The sequence below is a fragment of the Ambystoma mexicanum genome, chromosome 10, assembly GCF_040938575.1.
Source record: "Ambystoma mexicanum isolate Mex_15411 chromosome 10, UKY_AmexF1_1, whole genome shotgun sequence".
NCBI lineage: Eukaryota > Metazoa > Chordata > Amphibia > Caudata > Ambystomatidae > Ambystoma > Ambystoma mexicanum.
The window spans coordinates 1,454,318,976-1,454,337,290 of NC_090932.1; positions in this window are offsets into that span (position 1 = coordinate 1,454,318,976).

Below are 18,315 nucleotides of genomic sequence, written 5' to 3' on the forward strand. Positions count from 1 at the left end.
GCTCATTCGGTGTTGCTGATTCGACGTTATTTTGTGTACGTCATTTTGTGGTTGTGCTTGAATTGGTATTTCAAGGTGGTTGATTACACAGCCGTTTGCTGGCTTTCCTGACGTGTAGCTGGAGTTTTGGCTCCCTGACGCCAAAACAGCCTCATGTTGTAGGAGACTTAAACTTGGATTTTTCACGGAGCCGATGCCACTTGCTATTGCCAGACTTATTGGTAAGGAGGACACAGGTGGTCGCAGTTCCTCAGTCGGCGTGTGTGGCACTACTGACAAAGATATGGTTGAGGGCATAGGTCTACTGCTGATCGCTGTTTGCGTTGTCAGGTCTGCAGCGTCCTGGTTATAGCTGGATCGCGCATCAGGTTTTGCGGGCGAAATCACCCTGAGGCCCTCTGGTACAGTTGTAGCTAATTGCTCGCTTACACCTGAGGTTACAAGTCCAACATTTTTGCTGAGTGGCGCGGTTAAGCTTTCATCAGGTATCTCATCAGGTATCTCATGTGCATCAACCGAGGCACTTATAATTTCTGCATCCGTTAAGTCGAATGGAGAGAAATGTTTTTCTTGGAAAGCAATTTGTTTTGGTTGAGCGACCACTTCTTCTTCTTTGTTCGTAGCTAGTGTGATCGGCTCTAAATCATCAATAGAGAGCAGCACCAGAGGTCTTATCGAGTTTTCACATGGAACAGTTCTTGGTTGACTGACTAAAAGGTCAACTGCCTCCGGTGCTGTAGAGTTTGCAGAATGGCAAGAAGAGTCAATGGGAACGTTAGAGACATCCTGATGTACTTGGGCATTAGTCAAATTCAAATTCAGAGTCGGGGTAACCGACGCATCCGACACATCTTGCACAGCTAACTTGCTTACCTTATGGCCGGCAGCAGACGTGTCAGGCAGCGCAGTCTAAGGGTTTAGCATGCAACGCTGCTGCAAGGTCTTATGATGAGTCTGTGGGCCACTCAGTAGGGATGCTTTCAAAGGAACGACCATGCCGGCGTTCCGGCGCCGGGCACGCCTGGGCGAACTGGGCAAACTGGGACTCAGCCGGACTCTGCGCCGCGCTCTGCGCGGCAAAAGTGTTTTTAAACAAAAACAGTAGAGATAGAAACAGGACACAGAAACCAGTCGCTGCAGCTCCTCACAGGCACACACGAGGGGTTCTGGGCAAACTGGGACTCAGCCGGACTCTGCGCCGCGCTCTGCGCGGCAAAAGTGTTTTTAAACAAAAACAGTAGAGATAGAAACAGGACACAGAAACCAGTCGCTGCAGCTCCTCACAGGCACACACGAGGGGTTCTGGGCAAACTGGGACTCAGCCGGACTCCGCGCTGCGCTCCGTGCGGCAAAAGTGTTTTTGAACAAAAACAGTAGAGATAGAAACAGGACACAGAAACCAGTCGCTGCAGCTCCTCAAAGGCACACACGAGGGGTTCTGGGCAAACTGGGACTCAGCCGGACTCCGCGCTGCGCTCCGTGCGGCAAAAGTGTTTTTGAACAAAAACAGTAGAGATAGAAACAGGACACAGAAACCAGTCGCTGCAGCTCCTCACAGGGTTCTGGGCAAACTGGGACTCAGCCGGACTCCTGGACTAATGCTTTAGCCGCCCCAAAAGAACTTTAATACCTTATTATATAGGTTTAACAAAGAGAGGGGTCTGTATGATGAGCACAGTGTGCTGTCTTTCCCTTTTTTTCGGTAGAAGTATAATGGTGGCCTTTCGCAGGGATTGCAGCAAATTGCCCGTCTTGAGTGCCTCCTGGTTCACCTCAGCCTGTATGGGAGCTACTCTCTCAATTCTTTATAGAATTCAAAGAAAATACCATTAGGTCCTGGGGCCTTCGCTGAAGCCAGATCCTTTATGGTGTGTGCCACCTCCTGTGGCGTAATCGCCATATTAAGTGTGACTCCACTACTCATGCTAGTTCAGCTCTATCGAGATATTGCTTTATCTCTTGGAATGGTACCGCCAATGGGAGACTATACAGGTCTGTATAGATGTTTCACAAAGGATCTCATTATGTTAGCCTGATCGGTGTATCTCATTGTCCACGTATCATTTTGCTGTAACCTTGCGTGCCAAGAATGTGACTTCCCACTCAACTGCTTCCTGAAACTCCACTAACTGATATCTGCTAGAATTTTCTTATCATGCTGGGTTTCGTACTGAGTCTTCAACCTCCTTTGCGAGGTCTCAAGTCTGTCCAGCGAGCCACACAGGAACCTCAATACTACGGCCTCGCCCAGATACAAGCTCCTCCCCTTCCTCTCAAACCACCTTAAAGTTCTCCCAGTATGTGGCCAGCATTGACACCAAGCCTTCGTTTGTTTCAATATACAGTGTTAAGGCCTTATGGATGTTGACTTTGAAGGCTGTATCATGCAATTTCTCTGATTTAAACCTCCATTGTCTCACTGTTTTGAGTTGGTCACTTGTATGTCCAGGATCTTCGGCAAATGATGAGACAGTGTTCGGATAGGATGTTGCTGTCTGTGATTAATGGTACAAGTTCCCTAGACACATAGTTATATTCTAGATTGTGTGTCATACACCCCAGAGTAGAATCTGTATTTCATGATTGTGCTTTGGTGTGCCCTCCAGGCATCTGTTAATGCATATTTTTCGCACATTGCTATTAGGAATTTTGTCACCCGCTCAGTGGTCTGCCTGCCGTCGAGGATCTGTCCTGCCCCAGATCTGTTATTACACTAAAATCCCCACCCATTATTATCCTGTGATCCACTAGACTGTGCATCCTAATTGAGAGGGATCAGAGAATGTTGGATCGTCTATGTTGGGGGAGTATATATTGATGGGGGCAACCACCAACCCATCCATCTCGCCTGCAGCAATAACATACCTCTGGGTCCATAATCACACTTTGTAATTTAAACCCGGTTGAGACATGGACCAGGATGATGACCCCTCGGGCTTGTGAGGAAAACAATGCATATCGCTTTGTGATATTCCTGTTCTGCCAGAACCTCAATTGACACACGACTGTTAGCGGCATGTCTCTTTAGGTATGCAACCACTTTCTGTGCCTTGATAACATTATTAAGCTCTCTTACATTACATGTTGCGACTCTGATCGACACAGGGGGCCTCATTACGAGTTTGGAGGTAGCCATGCTGCTATTTGCGGCATGGCTGCCTCCAGACTCGGGTCCAGGTCCGGGTTCCCTGAATGGGGACTTGCCGGGTCATTCCAACCTTGGAGGACTCAGTATTTCCCCATTCAGGGAAGCCAACCCATTCCCATTCGAGCCCCCGTAGGGCTCAATGGGAATGGGGAGGGAGCTAATAACGGGCTTGTTAATAATGGACCCGTTATTAGCTCCCTGGTCCTTTAGCGGCTCCCGTTAAGGGCGGCTGGTTTTACCAGCCACCCTTAGTGGAACCCGCTAAAGGACCTCGGAATGCAGCAGTAAGGGGTTAACGGCACCGGCATCCTTACCGGTGCCATTAACCCCTTACCGCCTCACTCAGAATGAGGCCCAGGGTCTTTACCTATCCTCTGCATGTACACTTCATTACCACATCAGATGACAATATATTTACAACTTGTTTAATAGAGCCCTCCCCCGCCCCGAATCACTGCATTAGCTTCCCGGCGTGTCTGCTTTAACCTCTGAAATGAGAATAAACTGACCCTCGCTCACCCTCACTGGCCCACCCACAACTACTTTTCAGTTTCTGGCACCCTACCACATAATTGTTCAATTTTGTGTTGAGATGCCTACTACACCTTATACGTTAGTGTATCCATTTTCTGGTCCAGGTTCTGAAGTGTACTCTTCCTTTCCACCAGAAAGTGCTCAGGTCTGTATTGTGTGGCTACTCTTCGGGGGACAGGGGTCCACGAGCTGCAATAATGTTGCTGGGGATTTTACCAAAGCCTGAAAAGGTCTGAAGCTTGGCCTAAGAATTAAGTTTATTATTGGGCATAGTCCAGGGGCCACAGTCAGTGCACAGACAGTAAACCTGTGATAAGGTTATCTACATCGATGTTGCTCTGCTCATCCAACATAGCTGTGGGAGAGCACCTCCAGACTCATACCCAGGCGTGGTGTGCATACTCCTGATCGGCTCAGTTGGTCCACAGAATGGAACCTCTGTACACTCCTACAGGCCGCGCTGGACAACACAGTCTATGGCAGGCTGTATGCGGAAATCAGGGCTCACCAGGGCTTCAGGCACCGCCTAGCTCGTCACTGCCACTTCAGGTGCTCGCCGGCGCAGGCCCAGCCACCAAACACCTCATCTAGCAGGGCCTCGCTCCTCCAACGGCTGGCCCGCTCGCCATCAGGGAAGCAGCGCATCACCGGCCGGTGATGATATACAGCTGCCGGGCTCGCCCAGCACAGGTCGATAGCGGGGGCCCCTGGTTGCACCCTTGGCGACACCCGCAATGAAGGGTGGAATGCACTGCCCGTTCTGCAACAGCTTTTCCCATTGGCCCAGGCCACCGCTTCTACACATCCCCACTTCGCTCCTCACAACGGGAGCTGGAACGATATTCATGCTCCTTCCCCTGATGGTCTTTCTCTCCGCTCAGCTCCCCCACTTTAGGGTCTTTGCCAAGATATTAGTGCTGGAACCAGAGTCGTGGAGATACGTGGCTATCTTGGCTGGTGAATGCTAGACAGATTTGACAAAAACATACCACCTTAATTCCATTAAAACTAATTAAAAGTTCATCTCATCAATGAATAGTATCAATTATAAAAATATACCAAAATGAATTTTAAGAACACACGATTTTCAAAGAAAATAATAAGTCTTATCTAATCTTCCATGCTTTAATAAGGCACATCAAAATGAACCTTGACACACATTGTATGTTTGTCATGTACACATTTTTGAAGCACTATTCATATTTTTGACATCACAATATCTTACTATTGGGATCAGCCACTGAGCCCTAGGCCTTCTTTATAATGGACAAATGATTACGAAATTAATCACAGATATTTTCAAGAGTATCTAAATAGTCTGGCCCCAAACTAGTTCTAATTTAGAAACAGTGTGTGGTTAAAGGGAGTTGATAATCTTATATAAAATGCCCTTTAATTACCAATCCTTAAATGCATTTTTTACAATACTCATTTCCTGACCTAATAATAATAATTAGGCACTTATATAGCTACGAAACCTCATTTGTCGACCTCGGAAGGATGAAAGGCTGAGTTTGGCCCCGCCGGGATTCGAACCTGTATTAACAGGCTCAGACGGGTGTTAAAGCGAGCGTTCTACTCGCTGTGCCACTTGACCGGCTGTATGTGTAGGGATTTTCCCAAAGTTGTGACACACTGAGAAGGCCCAACATACGTTTGACATATCTTAACAACAGAATTTCATCTGCCTCTGAAGATAAAACACCCTGCAGCTTAATTATTCCAGTTCTTAACCCTATATAGTAGGGGTTTGATTTTAACAGCATGAATAATGCGTGTCAGTCCTAACTCCAGCTTAAATGGCATTGAAGGCACAGTGCATGTAAGACTTAATAAGGGATTATTGTATTCTCCATTTGCTCAAAAGCACCAATGTTCCCAATTAGCCTCATCTGCACACCATATAATGATTCTGATCTCACTGGGATAGCGTAAAAATTCTTAATTTGAGTGTGTTCCCTATTTCTGCATAGCTTCGAAAATGTAACTACTGAGTATCCCTTACTACATAATGTTAGGTAGCTTTTCTGAACTTGGGCCATCCACCTATCCACTTTATTCAACCTAATTCCAAAATAATCAAAGGTATCTACTCTTGCAATAGTCTTATCACAGACAAATATATTAGCATATCAAGGAATGTATGCCCCTTGCGGTCTACAAATCATCACTGTATTCTTAGAGGTATTTATACACAGTCCCTTTTGCCTTGCAGCAGAATAAAAAATATAGTAGCTGCAATTGGATCTATTTAGGTGTTTTAGAAATGAAAATAGTATGGAGCCTGCTAATTTTGGGGCATCAGCCAACGATTCATTAATTGAAATGTTCAAATCATTGATACATAATTAAAACAATGGTTGGGACAAGACACATCCCTTTGTCAAACCCTTAGTAATCTTAAGAGGAGCAGTACATTCACACTTAGAGCCCCCCGGACCGGACAACTACAAGATGATTGGTATACAAAGGTTTTAGTATGATCAATAACCATAAAAATGGGTACCATATTTTTACAATATTTCCCATAATTTCTCATGCAGGACGTTGTCAAATGCAGTTTTTAAATTTACAAAAGCCAGATAGATAAATTGTTTCTTGATTAAAACTAACATATACAAAATCCTTAGCAACCTAAATACCTGGTCCACTGTTGAGATTCCTTTTCTAAAGCCAGCTTGTTCTGATGATATTTTCTGTCCCCACACCATGACTCTAAACGTTTTAACATCAATTTAGAGAATATTTTCTCAAAGGAATCTAGAAGTGAGATTGGGTGGCAATTAGATGGCAGATCATGATCAGCCTTCTTATTCAAGAATCGGGCCCACATCTCAGGTTTTTCTTTAGAAAAGACTGGGGTCCACAAATTACCTGTTTTTAAAACAAAGATTGAAAGTGAAAAATTCAGACATTCTCTGAGATATTGTTAAACGTAAAAGATATAAATCCCAGGTCAGCCTTCTTCACTATCTGCCAAAACTCTAATGTGGTTCATTATTTTGGATGCATTCTTTAATGAATTCCATAGTTTGTCTGCATAGTGCACCTTTTTCATTGCACTAAAGTTGTTCAATGCTTGTCTCTTCAATGCTACTGCAGAGGTATTTTTGGTCTTCATTAATTTTATTTCTGCATTTTAAACTTTCTACACCCATCTACAATCGTTATCATACCAACCTTTTGTGATTTGATATTCCTGTAGTATTTAACGATAGCTTCAGCGTGTGAAGGCTCGCGGCTCTCCCAGCTCGTGGCTTCCAGCTAGTATGTGTGTGATAGAATGTGGAGACGGGTGACGTGAGAGAGACGGTTGAAAGAGGGATGTCGAGTGAGGTTGGAGGTTGCTGTGCGGGGCGCCGGATAAATGCAAGATAAGAAGTTCGTATGCGAATAAAGGAAGTTAACCAACCTTTGTCGTACGGCCGCATACTTCAAATGGCGACGAGGATGCCGGCGCCCTGAGAACCCACGGGCCGAATCGGGTGAAACAACAACATCAGCTGATTTATCGAGCTGTTACGTTGCCGGTTTTTTCAAAAAAAAAAAAAAAAAAAACTACGGAGAGCGGACGCTCCGAGCTGCTGCACCACGCTGTGCAGGCTTGTGCTGGAAAGGTGAACAGGATCGCCTTAATACGCAAGAGCGGACGCTCCGAGCTGCTGTGCCACACAGCGCAGGCTTGTGCGGTGAAGGAGAGCAGACGCTCCGAACCAACGTGCTGACATTACGTTGGTTTGTGCTGAGAATCAGGTCGTATTTCATGAATTGTGCCCCGCCCCCGTGTGACAGGTTGTGTATATAGCACAGAGAGGAAAGCAGAGGAAAGGACCTATATAAATTTACAAGTCACATGATATGTTTGACATTGAGACAGAATGAGGAGTAGACAGTGATCCACTCTTCCTCCTCACAGTGCTTGAAGATTAAATTTCTGAATTTAGCAATTTCAACAACTGTACAAGGAACAGCTGTATAACAAGAAAATACAATTAACGTTCAAGGATGCTGCAAGGCATCAGTATACAACCGCCGGCAAGTTTCCTTCCAACTCCTGGTCAACCAGTGGTCCTGTGGTCAGAATGGAAAGAGTTCTGGTTAAATTACATTCAGGCTGTAGAACAGGAGGAACTCACATCCCGGAAAAAGAAGTTACTACTGCTACACGCATTGGGGTTGGAAGGACAAAGGAAGTTCAGAGAATTGCCAGAATTAACTGTGGATGAAGCTGGTGACGCGGATGAACATGATAGAGCTATTAGGCAATTGGACAAATATTATGCTCCAGAAACCAATGTAGCTATAAACAGGTACAAGTTCTACACCAGAGTGCAGAAAGAACATGAGAGCATTGAAGAATATGTCTCTGCATTGAGAATACTGTCACGGACGTGCCAATTTGGCAATGGCATCACCTTGGACGAGTTAATCAGAGATCAAATCATTATCCACTCGAAAGATAATATTATTCAGGATAGGCTATGGATGGTGGGCAACCCATCCCTACCAGAAACCATAGCCATAGCAAAGCGAGTGGAACACACTCAATTGTGTTCGAGAGAGATGAAAAACAAGAAAGAAGAAGCTGCACAAAGCATGCAGAAACATAGCCAGGGCAGCAAGGAGATGCAAGAGAAGGAAACCGAGGAGCAAGCTCAGGTGAATGTAATTCGACCTAAAGACAGAGGTGGGACAAATATCAAGAATAAAGAGAAAGGTGAAATTAATGCAGGACGAAACAACAGAATGAAGAATTTAGAGCAGAAAGGGAACTCATACAGAGGAAAGAACTGGATGAAGAATGAAACCAGGGTTCAAAATGATCAAAGGGTTCAGTATAACCAACAGAGGGAAGGAGACAGATGTTATAGTTGTGGCAGAACTGGCCATTATGCTTATGCTAAACAATGTCCTGCATTGGGACAAAAATGTGGAAATTGTGGAATAAGAGGCCATTTCGCTGTTATGTGTAGAAGGAGGAAGAAAGTCTCTGCCATAATGGAAGAAGAAGAAGAATCGGATGAAGAAAGAGTGTTTCTTATACGAGAACCACCTGATGGAGAATTTAAATGCCCGAGTTGGGAGGTATTCCTGGACAATTGGAAACTCAAGGTGAAGGTGGATAGTTGTTCGCCATGGACAATTATCACAGAGAAAACGTGGAAAAATTTAGCAAAACGTGGCCTCAAAACCAAGATGGAAGTATCAGACATAATAAATCCTGGAGGATTTGAAGGATCCAGAATCAAGATGATTGGTTGGTTCTCGAGTATTATTCAATTCAGAGACAGACGATCTCAAGTAAAGGTATATGTTGCTAAAAAAGGAGTAGATGTTTTGGGGTGGAGAGATCAAGCTGGACTGAGAATCAGGTTGGATCCATCTAACGAAGAGCAAGTTTTGGTTGTCAATAAGAGTCAAGCACGAGAAACCAAGGCAGTTAAGGAAAAGGAGCAAGGCAAAGCGGTAAAATTAGGATTGTTAAAAGATTTTTCACACAGAATACACCTCAAGAAAGGAGCGATACCTGTTAGGCACATGAAATCCAGGCCCATTCCGTTTGCCATTGCTGGAAAGGTGGAGCAGGAATTGATATTATTAGAAACTGAAGGAGTTATAGAAAAAATTGAGTCATCAGAGTGGGGGAGCCCTATTGTAATTGCATTGAAGAAAAATGGCAAACCTAGGATTTGTGTGGATTTGAGAGATGTCAACAAAAACATTATAACAGATGTTTTTCCACTTCCCATCATTTCTGAGATGTTGAATCGCATTGACAATGCTGATGTATTTTCCACTTTGGACCTATCGAGCGCATATCATCAAATATCATTAACAGAAGACTGTAGAGACATTACAGCATTTGTTACACCTCATGGATTGTATCGTTACAAACGCATGCCATTTGGACTAGCGTCTGCAGCAGCAGTATTTCAAAGAATTATGACAAATGTGTTGAAAGGTCTGAGTGGAGTGCTGGTATATCAAGATGACATAATAGTATTTGGCAAGGGGTCGGTGGAGCATGATGGGAGATTGAAGGAAGTGTTGAAAAGGTTGGAAGAAGTTGGGTTGAAAATTGAGATGAACAAATGTAAATTTGGGGTAGAGGAGGTAGAATATTTAGGACATGCAGTAAATGGTAAAGGTTATAAACCCAAAAGAGATGCATTAGAAGCTATCAAGGAGTCACCAGAACCTAAAAACAAAGACGAACTAAGATCGTTTTTGGGTTTGTGTGAATATTACAACAGATTTGTGAAAAACTTTGCAAGTACAACGGAACCATTGAGGAAATTATTGAAAAAAGATGCAAAGTTTGTTTAGAATGATGAATGTAGTGAGGCAGTCAGAAATATAAAAGGAGGGATTTGCAATTCTGTAGAATTGGGAGGATTTGTTTATGGGAGACTCACCAAGATTACAGTGGATGCGAGTGGAAATGGTCTAGGAGCAGTGTTAACACAGATAGATGAAGATGCCAATGAAAAAACCATCAGTCATGCTTCGAGAGCAATCTCAGAAACAGAAGGCAGATATTCTGTAATCGAAAAGGAATTATTGGCATGTTCATGGTCAGTGAATTATTTTAGAAAATATTTGTGGGGAAACAAATTTGTAATTCAAACTGACCATAAACCGTTGCTAGAAGTTCTCACCGTGAGAGGAATGTGTAAAGCATCTCCGAGATTAGCTAGACTCAGTTTAAAATTGCAGGATTACAATTTTTCTGTGAGGTATGTGCCGGGAAAGAGGAATATAATAGCCGATTATTTATCTAGATTGCCGTTAAAGAATAATGAAGTGAATACAGATCCAGATGAAGAAATAGTAGCAGTTATTTTTGAGGTCACGTCCAAGGAGATTTGGATAGAAGAATTGGCTAAAGATGAGGAAATGCAAGATATAAGGAAGTACACAGAGTTTGGTTGGCCTGAAAAAAAAGTTATAAGCGAAGGTTGTAGGAAATATTGGGAGATTAGGGATGAATTGTCTATGGAAGATGGATTTTTAGTAAGAGGAGATAAGTTAATTCCGCCACACAAGTTTTGGAATGAACTTATTGAGAAGGCGCACCAAGGCCATCCTGGCATCACAGGCACTAAAAATAATGTGCGGTTGAAATACTGGTGGCCAGGCATGGATATCATGATTGAGAGGTTTATCAGGAATTGTTGGCCGTGTCAAAACAGTGATAAGAGTTGTAGGATTGTCAAGTCCAAACCAATTAGCATTGACAAAGGTGATGCGCCATGGGAGATGCTTGGAATTGACATCATCGGACCATATTTGAAATTGTTTGGAGAAAAAAAGTTCCTTATTGTGTTAGTGGATTATTACTCAGGTTGGGTAGAAGTCAAAGCAGTGAAGAAAATTGATACTTATGAGGTATCTAAGTTCTTAATGCAGATATGCAGAAGGGAAGGATTTCCTAAAATAATAGTAAGTGATAATGGAGTTCAGTTCAGAAGTAATGAAATGAAAGAATTTGCCAAGAGGACAGGCATTGAATGGAGGTTTTCGTCATTATAGCACCCACAAACCAATGGGTTGGTGGAGAGACACAACCGTGTAATCGTAGAAGCAGTAGAATTGGCATTGAGTAACAATTTACCGGTTGATGAGGTTCTTAAGGAAAGGATATGGAGTACTAGGATGTCAGTCAAAAGAGGAATGGAGGTATCACCTTTTGAATTAATGAGGGGGAGAGCTCCAAATACATTACTTAATCCTGAATGGGTTAATCGGAGGAAGGGAGTGTGTACTGGGTCACAAAGTCATGGGAAACATCAAGAATCACATAAATTAGGTAATATGCATGTTGAAAAGTTTAAGTTGAAGATACTGCCGGGAGACTTTGTACGAATCAAATTTGGAAGGAATGTTAAGAAGGGAGACTCTAAATACAGCAGGCCTGTCAAGGTAATACAAGTGTTCAAGAGAGCGGTTAGAGTTGCAGGAGGATCTGTATGGAATATGGATAGGGTTAGTAAATGGATGTGGAAAGGCGACAAGCAGGGACACATGCAAGTCAAAGCAGAGAGGCCAGTAAGTGATATATTTGGTGATGAAAATATTCCAAATAGAAACGATGCTGTGGATGGTAGTTTGGGAAGACATGCTGGTGAGGTTGTGGTTCAGCGACAACAAGGGGAGGGGGTGATTGGAAGCAGGAATGTACGCAATTCGAGAGAAAGGAGATTGCCGTTTTGGTCAAGGGATTATGACATGTAATATACTCCGTATTTATAGTCTTTCGCATTTTCTTTTGGTTCCCATGCAGCGTAACTTACGCATTCACTATTATAGTAATATCATTCTTTAAGTTTTCCACAAGTGTGGTATTTTCTTAGGTTATATTAGTTTAGTTGATCTTAAGTTTTCCTTATTCCTTAAAATGTTTAGGGGGGGGATGATGTAGTATTTAAAGATAGCTTCAGCGTGTGTAGGCTCGCGGCTCTCCAGGCTCGTGGCTTCCAGCTAGTATGTGTGTGATAGAATGTGGAGACGGGTGACGTGAGAGAGACGGTTGAAAGAGGGATGTCGAGTGAGGTTGGAGGTTGCTGTGCGGGGCGCCGGATAAATGCAAGATAAGAAGTTCGTATGCGAATAAAGGAAGTTAACCAACCTTTGTTGTATGGCCGCATACTTCAATTCCTCCTTCAATTTATCAGTCAGTATTGTCACAGACAGTCTGACACACAGAACTAAGTTCTTGTACAAATCTAAAGAATTAATTGAACATATTTAACTGCCATAATTAACAAGAAATGGTAATACCTGCTCATACAGTTTTGGGACAGAAATAACATTATCACATTTATACCAGTGTGACCATTTGTGTAAACCCAGGGCCTGTTAATTGGCCGAATCATGACATAGTAAGTTCAACGAGAATTCAAACCTAGCTATCAATGGATTTTGGTTGCTTTTAGATTGTTCTTCAATTGTAAATTCCAGCAAATCTATGTAATCAATATGGCATTGCACAGCATGGTTTCTAAAATGTACCTTATCTGGGGAGTCTCTACATGTTCTACCCTTACAATCTCTTCGGCCTTGTACAAACAAGCAGCTAGCCAAACGATTTCTATTAGAATAGGGACATATGGAGTATTCAAGAATAGTTGAAGGAGTATCCCAAACTTGGTCTTCAAGCTCTGAAAGACTAGGTAGATTACTTTCAGGTTCAAATTGCATATTAAAATCATCCAAAACTATTATAGAGTCAGAGTAATCAAACCTACCCAGTTCATAGAAAGAATTCAATGCTTTTTCTAAGTGGGTTAATGCCCCTAAGTCAGGACTTAAATACGCATTCAATATAAGTAAAGTAAAAAATTAGGGATCTCAATACATATTCCCATAATGTCAGATGTAGAGAAATCTAACACTTTACATCTATATTTTAGTCGCAGGAAGACCCAGATCAGGAGTCCTCCTTTTTATTGACCTTCTGCTTCTTTATGAGCAGTGCTGCAATACACTGAATATCTGGGAATATATATACTGGTTCCAATTCCCAGGTCTCCACTAAACATAAAACGTTTATTTTATTAATAAACTCCACCCAATATGTATCAGTAACTTTACACTTTCACCAATAAATATTCCAAGAGATAAAACTGAGCCCATTTGATTTTATAACAACACCCTGCTGAGGCTGGGGAGAGGGACTAGATCCATAATGTCCTCACCAGTTCCCCTCCTGACCACCTCTGTCATTACCTCTTCCTATGCTACTATTCAACTGATCCCCCTAGTTCTCACACTGTTTTGGCTCAATGTTCTTCTCAACTCCTTCTTCCTCAACCTTAACATTCTCCTAGAATCACCCCCCTCCCCACCCCAGCCCCCCTCCCGACATCCCTATTCTCATGCTGGGGGATTTTAACCTTCCCAAGTCCTCACCAGCTACCCGCCTTCAACTTAACTCATTCCTAACTGATCATGTCTTCTACTCCTGCCCAGTCACTCTATTGGGAAGATGCTTGACCTTGTCTTTCTCTCTACTTCTCTCTCCCCTTCTGACCTGTCAATTGACCCTGCTCCCTCTGATCACTCATTCGTTCACTTCAATATCTCGTGAATCCACCCTTCACTCCTCTCTCCTCTTCAATGACCAAGAGGAAATTTAAGCAGGAGTCTTTTACCGCTTACCGTGTTGATGTGAGAAACCTTTTCCTGTCCCTCTCTCATACTCATGGCTCTTCCATTAACTGTGCTTTTTGTGATTTACTCAATGCACTTATGATCAAACACTCTCCTGTAGGCACATTCACACCTTCCCAGCTCCATCCTGAGCCCTGGATCACCTCTGAGATGCTGGTACAAATCATGGAACCTCACCCTACTCCCATCCTACAAATATTATCTTGCTCCCCTCACTTCTGCACTGGATTTTGCCAAACCATCCTACTTCACTAACATAAGCTCCTCCCTTCACAATCACCCTCACAAACTTTCATCTGCCCCCCAACCATTGCTCACACATCACAAGTCAATACCCATTGGGCCTCATTACAACCCAGGCGTTAAGGGTTTAACGGCACCGTCGGCGCCGTTAACCCTTAACGCCTGATTACCATTTTAACGCCTGCTTTTAGCAGGCGTTAAAATGCAAGGCGCTAACCCGCCTTGGTGCTAATTACGGCACCGTAATTTACGGTGCCGTGATTAGCGCCTTCCCCACTCCCATTATGCCCTATGGGGCAAAAATGGGAATGGGGAAGGGTAAATGGGGAATGGGGATTTACCGCCCCACTCACCTTGGAATGGGGCGGTAAATCCGCCATCCACCATGGTGTAAACAGAGTTTACACCATGGTGGTAAAGCAGGGAACTTACCGCCTGGGTTGTAAGGAGGCCCATTGTCTCCTCCCTCTCTACTAATGACTTTGCTCACAACTTTTTCTTTAAAATCTCAAAAATGTGAGACACTAAAAGCCCTTCTCTCTGTCCCTTCCTCGACTTTCATATGTCTAGCACCTTTTCTCCTTGCTATTCTCGACTACTTTTTCCCTACCTGTCCTACTGAATTAGCACTCAGCCTTCACAGCGCCAGCCGATCTTGCACTCCTATTGACCTATTTGCTCCTCAAAGACTTAGGGCCTCATTACAAGAATCCCGCTAAAAACGGGGTCATTACCGGCATGGAGGAAATAGCGGTCCGTGCTCATTTGACACCGCTAATAGCGGCTGATTACGAGTGCGCGAGCATGCGCAATCCCCGATGTTGGCAATGGCCATACCACCATGCCGCTAAAGGCCCTCCAACCCCCCGATAGTGGCATCACGGTACCTGCCGATACCGCCTCCGCCAAGGAGCATCCCCTTAATACCGACCCGGTAATAACAACATGTAAATACCGGGCTTGTAATACCAGACCCGGAAGTAACGTCATTGCGTCAGAACGGGAAATGCGCCGGGGGCCATCTTTAAAAACACAATCCATTCCAATCCTCCCAATCCACCAGTGCTGCATAGGAGAGATCAGGGCCATTGTATACAACATGTCCAAGGCTACCCGAAAAATCAACCCCCGCCTGCGCAAGAAGCGCTTCTCTGATGAGGAGTTAAATATGCTCACAGATACCCTTGCTGCCCATGCCGATGAGGTTTTCACCCATAACCTCAAAAGGGAGGTGCAGCTGAGGAAGAAGGAAATATGGGAGGAGGTAGCACGCAAGGTGTCTGCGGTTGGCACCACCCCACGCACAGTCAAAGACTGCAAAAAAAGATGGGACGACCTCCGTCTCAGGGTCCGGAACATCCTGGCAAGCAATCGTAGGGAGGCCATGGCCACACACAGGGGTGCCCACACCTATTTTGTCTTTACATGATCAGAAACCTTAATAATACTGTTGTTCATTTTAAAATTAAGATACTTGTCCTCCAGTAGTTTAAGTCTCTGGGGGGTACCAAAAATCATTAACTCTGTTTTGGCTTCATTAAGAGCCAATGAGTTAGATGCCATCCAGGTTTGTATCACTGAGAAAACATCTCTTACTCTACACGCATCTTGTTCATAGTTTCCAGACAGCGTGAAACCCAGCTGGGTGTCATCAGCGTAATTAGTAAAACTGACACCCATAGAGCACTGCATGTCACATAGGAGTTTGGAGAAAATATTAAACAGAAGAGGCGACAAACAGGAGCCTTGCGGGACGCCACATAGGAGTGGGATGATTAAGGAGGAGAGATTCCCTTTGACGACAGCCGCTGATCTGGGGACTAAAAAGGATTTGAACCAGTCTGCTGTGGCCTGGGAGCATCTACCTACTGAGATAAGTCTTTCGGCCAGAAGGTCATGGTTGATCAAATCAAATGCCGAAGAAAGATCCAGCAAAAGAAGGAGAGCCGGATTTCCATGCTCTAAAATAGACGCAATGTTGTTCTGAAGGTCCAAGAGGGCTGTATCGGTGCCATGATTGGCCCTGAACATGGCGCATGCTCCCTGAATACCACGAGAACCTCTGTGAAGCAAGATCCTCCACGGCGGTGGCAAGCGTTACATGAAGGAATAAAGAACCCCTAAAACGCCCGCTGCGTGGGAGTGGATAACTGGCCCGAGGAGCATTTTTTGCATGAAGAGCCAGGAGGGATGTGCGGAGAGCATAGCACAATCGGTAAGCGAGGCACGCTTCCATTTGAGCACGGCCCCCAGACAAAAGCTAGACTGTAGACCTCATGGACCCCCACTTGCACGGGCCACATACACAGCACACAGGAGGGGTATTCTAGTTGTACTAAGCGAAGGCACTGGGACTGGGACACCGGCACGTTAATATATATAAGTGAATACGCTGCCATGTGCCACCCCCCTCAAGCCTTAAGTGACCACAAATGAGCACGCAGGCAACTGCCTGCAGCGAGATAACAGCGCAAGAGCAAAGGAAGGGGAAAAGCTTACACAGGCTGGCATATTAAAAGCAGCAAATCGATATCAGTGCACTGAAGGTCCATGATTTGTACTCAGCTGACGGTACAGTCAGCTGACGGTACAGCCACACAGCACTGGTCCATATTATATAATGTGTGCATGCAATTGAAGAAAAGTGTCCCAATATGCAGAGCCCCCCACACGAGACACAGTCAGCAGAGAAGCGCTAGGAAGGCGCTACAGTACTCTACTGAAAAGGGAAAAATAAAAAAAAGGATAACAAAAAATATATATAATGAAAGAAACAAAGGCCCTGCCCACAGAACATATTATTGTGCCCCAACACTAGTAGGAGAAGTTCGTATTGGGCCTTACAAGGAAAGTAACCACGTGAGTCACCATTTGTAAGAATACATACTTAATTCTTTGCCTATCGGAGTCCTAGATCCGAACACAGTAATACAGTTAAGGACATTTTGCTGCAAGTCAATAGGTATGGAGCAAGACCAGGAGCAGGCTTTGCCATAAATACCGGGGAATGACTGTGACAGTGCCACCAAAGCGGACATCTGACTCTTACTAGGGAAAATCTGCTTGATAAAGTGCAGCCTCCTGAAAAAGTCACTGACCTGCAGGCTAGAATGGTGAAAGTGGAAGATCGGATTGGGGCGGTAGAGAACAACCAGCTGTCGGGCGACTTAGCAGTAATGAACTGTGAAGCCAGGTTCCAGGACCTAGAACAAAAGGAGAGAGACATTGAATTGAAGCTCGATGATCTAGAAAACCGAGTATGAAGATCAAACATACGCATCATTGGCCCCAGCGAAAAACAAGGAGAACACTAGCCGGGTTCGAAAGTCGAGTGAAGGCTCTGGTGATATCTCTGTTTGACTCAGCGGCTGCCCCAGACTTTGAATTTGACAGAATACATAGGACTGGGAGTCCTCTGAATGGCCCAAGATCAGTTCTCGCCAAGTGTCATTATTACAGGCAGAGACAGGACATCTTATAAAAAGCAAGAGAGAGAGAACCCATTGAATTCGAGGGATCCAGTTCCAAAATATTTCAAGACCTTTCTGCTGCTACTCTTAATAGACGAAGAAGCTGCTGCTCACTGACAACCTGGTCACAGGAGCATAAAATCCGTTATCAATGGGGATTCGCTTTTCATTAAGTTTTGAACATGAAGGAAAGGGCTACCGCGTCACTTCAGAGGAGTAGGCTTCAGATTTTCCGGAGGGCCTACAAGCAGGCACACTAGGAGTCGACAGACAAAGCCAGAAAATCTGGGGGACCGATGCATAAAACCGCACCCTCTTCACCAAGGAGAAGCCGAGCCCCAGGAACCAGAAAATATATGCGAAATAATACGCCCTGAAAGTCTAGTCCCCCAGGTAAAGTTTGAAGTCAGCAGAAGTTTCTCTGCTTGTGTTTACACGCTCCCTGAGCAAGCACGGAATGCTTGACCTATTAATGTGGGCAGAATAGCTTATAAGCTTGCAACAATGGACAATGGGTTTGTGGCTCTTGTACAGCCACATGTGTTTGGATGATGTTAATGTTAAGTTACATTGTGGGATGGTTCTGCCATTAAATCTTTTAAATAGCTATAGTCTTTTACATCAGCCTGGAGAGCGGTCACCGGAGTATCTCACTTGTAGAGAAGTGCCAAAGATGGCATTTTTTGGGGGGTGGTGGAGGGTAGGGACCTGCATTGGATGAGAGGAGTGAAACACTTAAAAAGCATT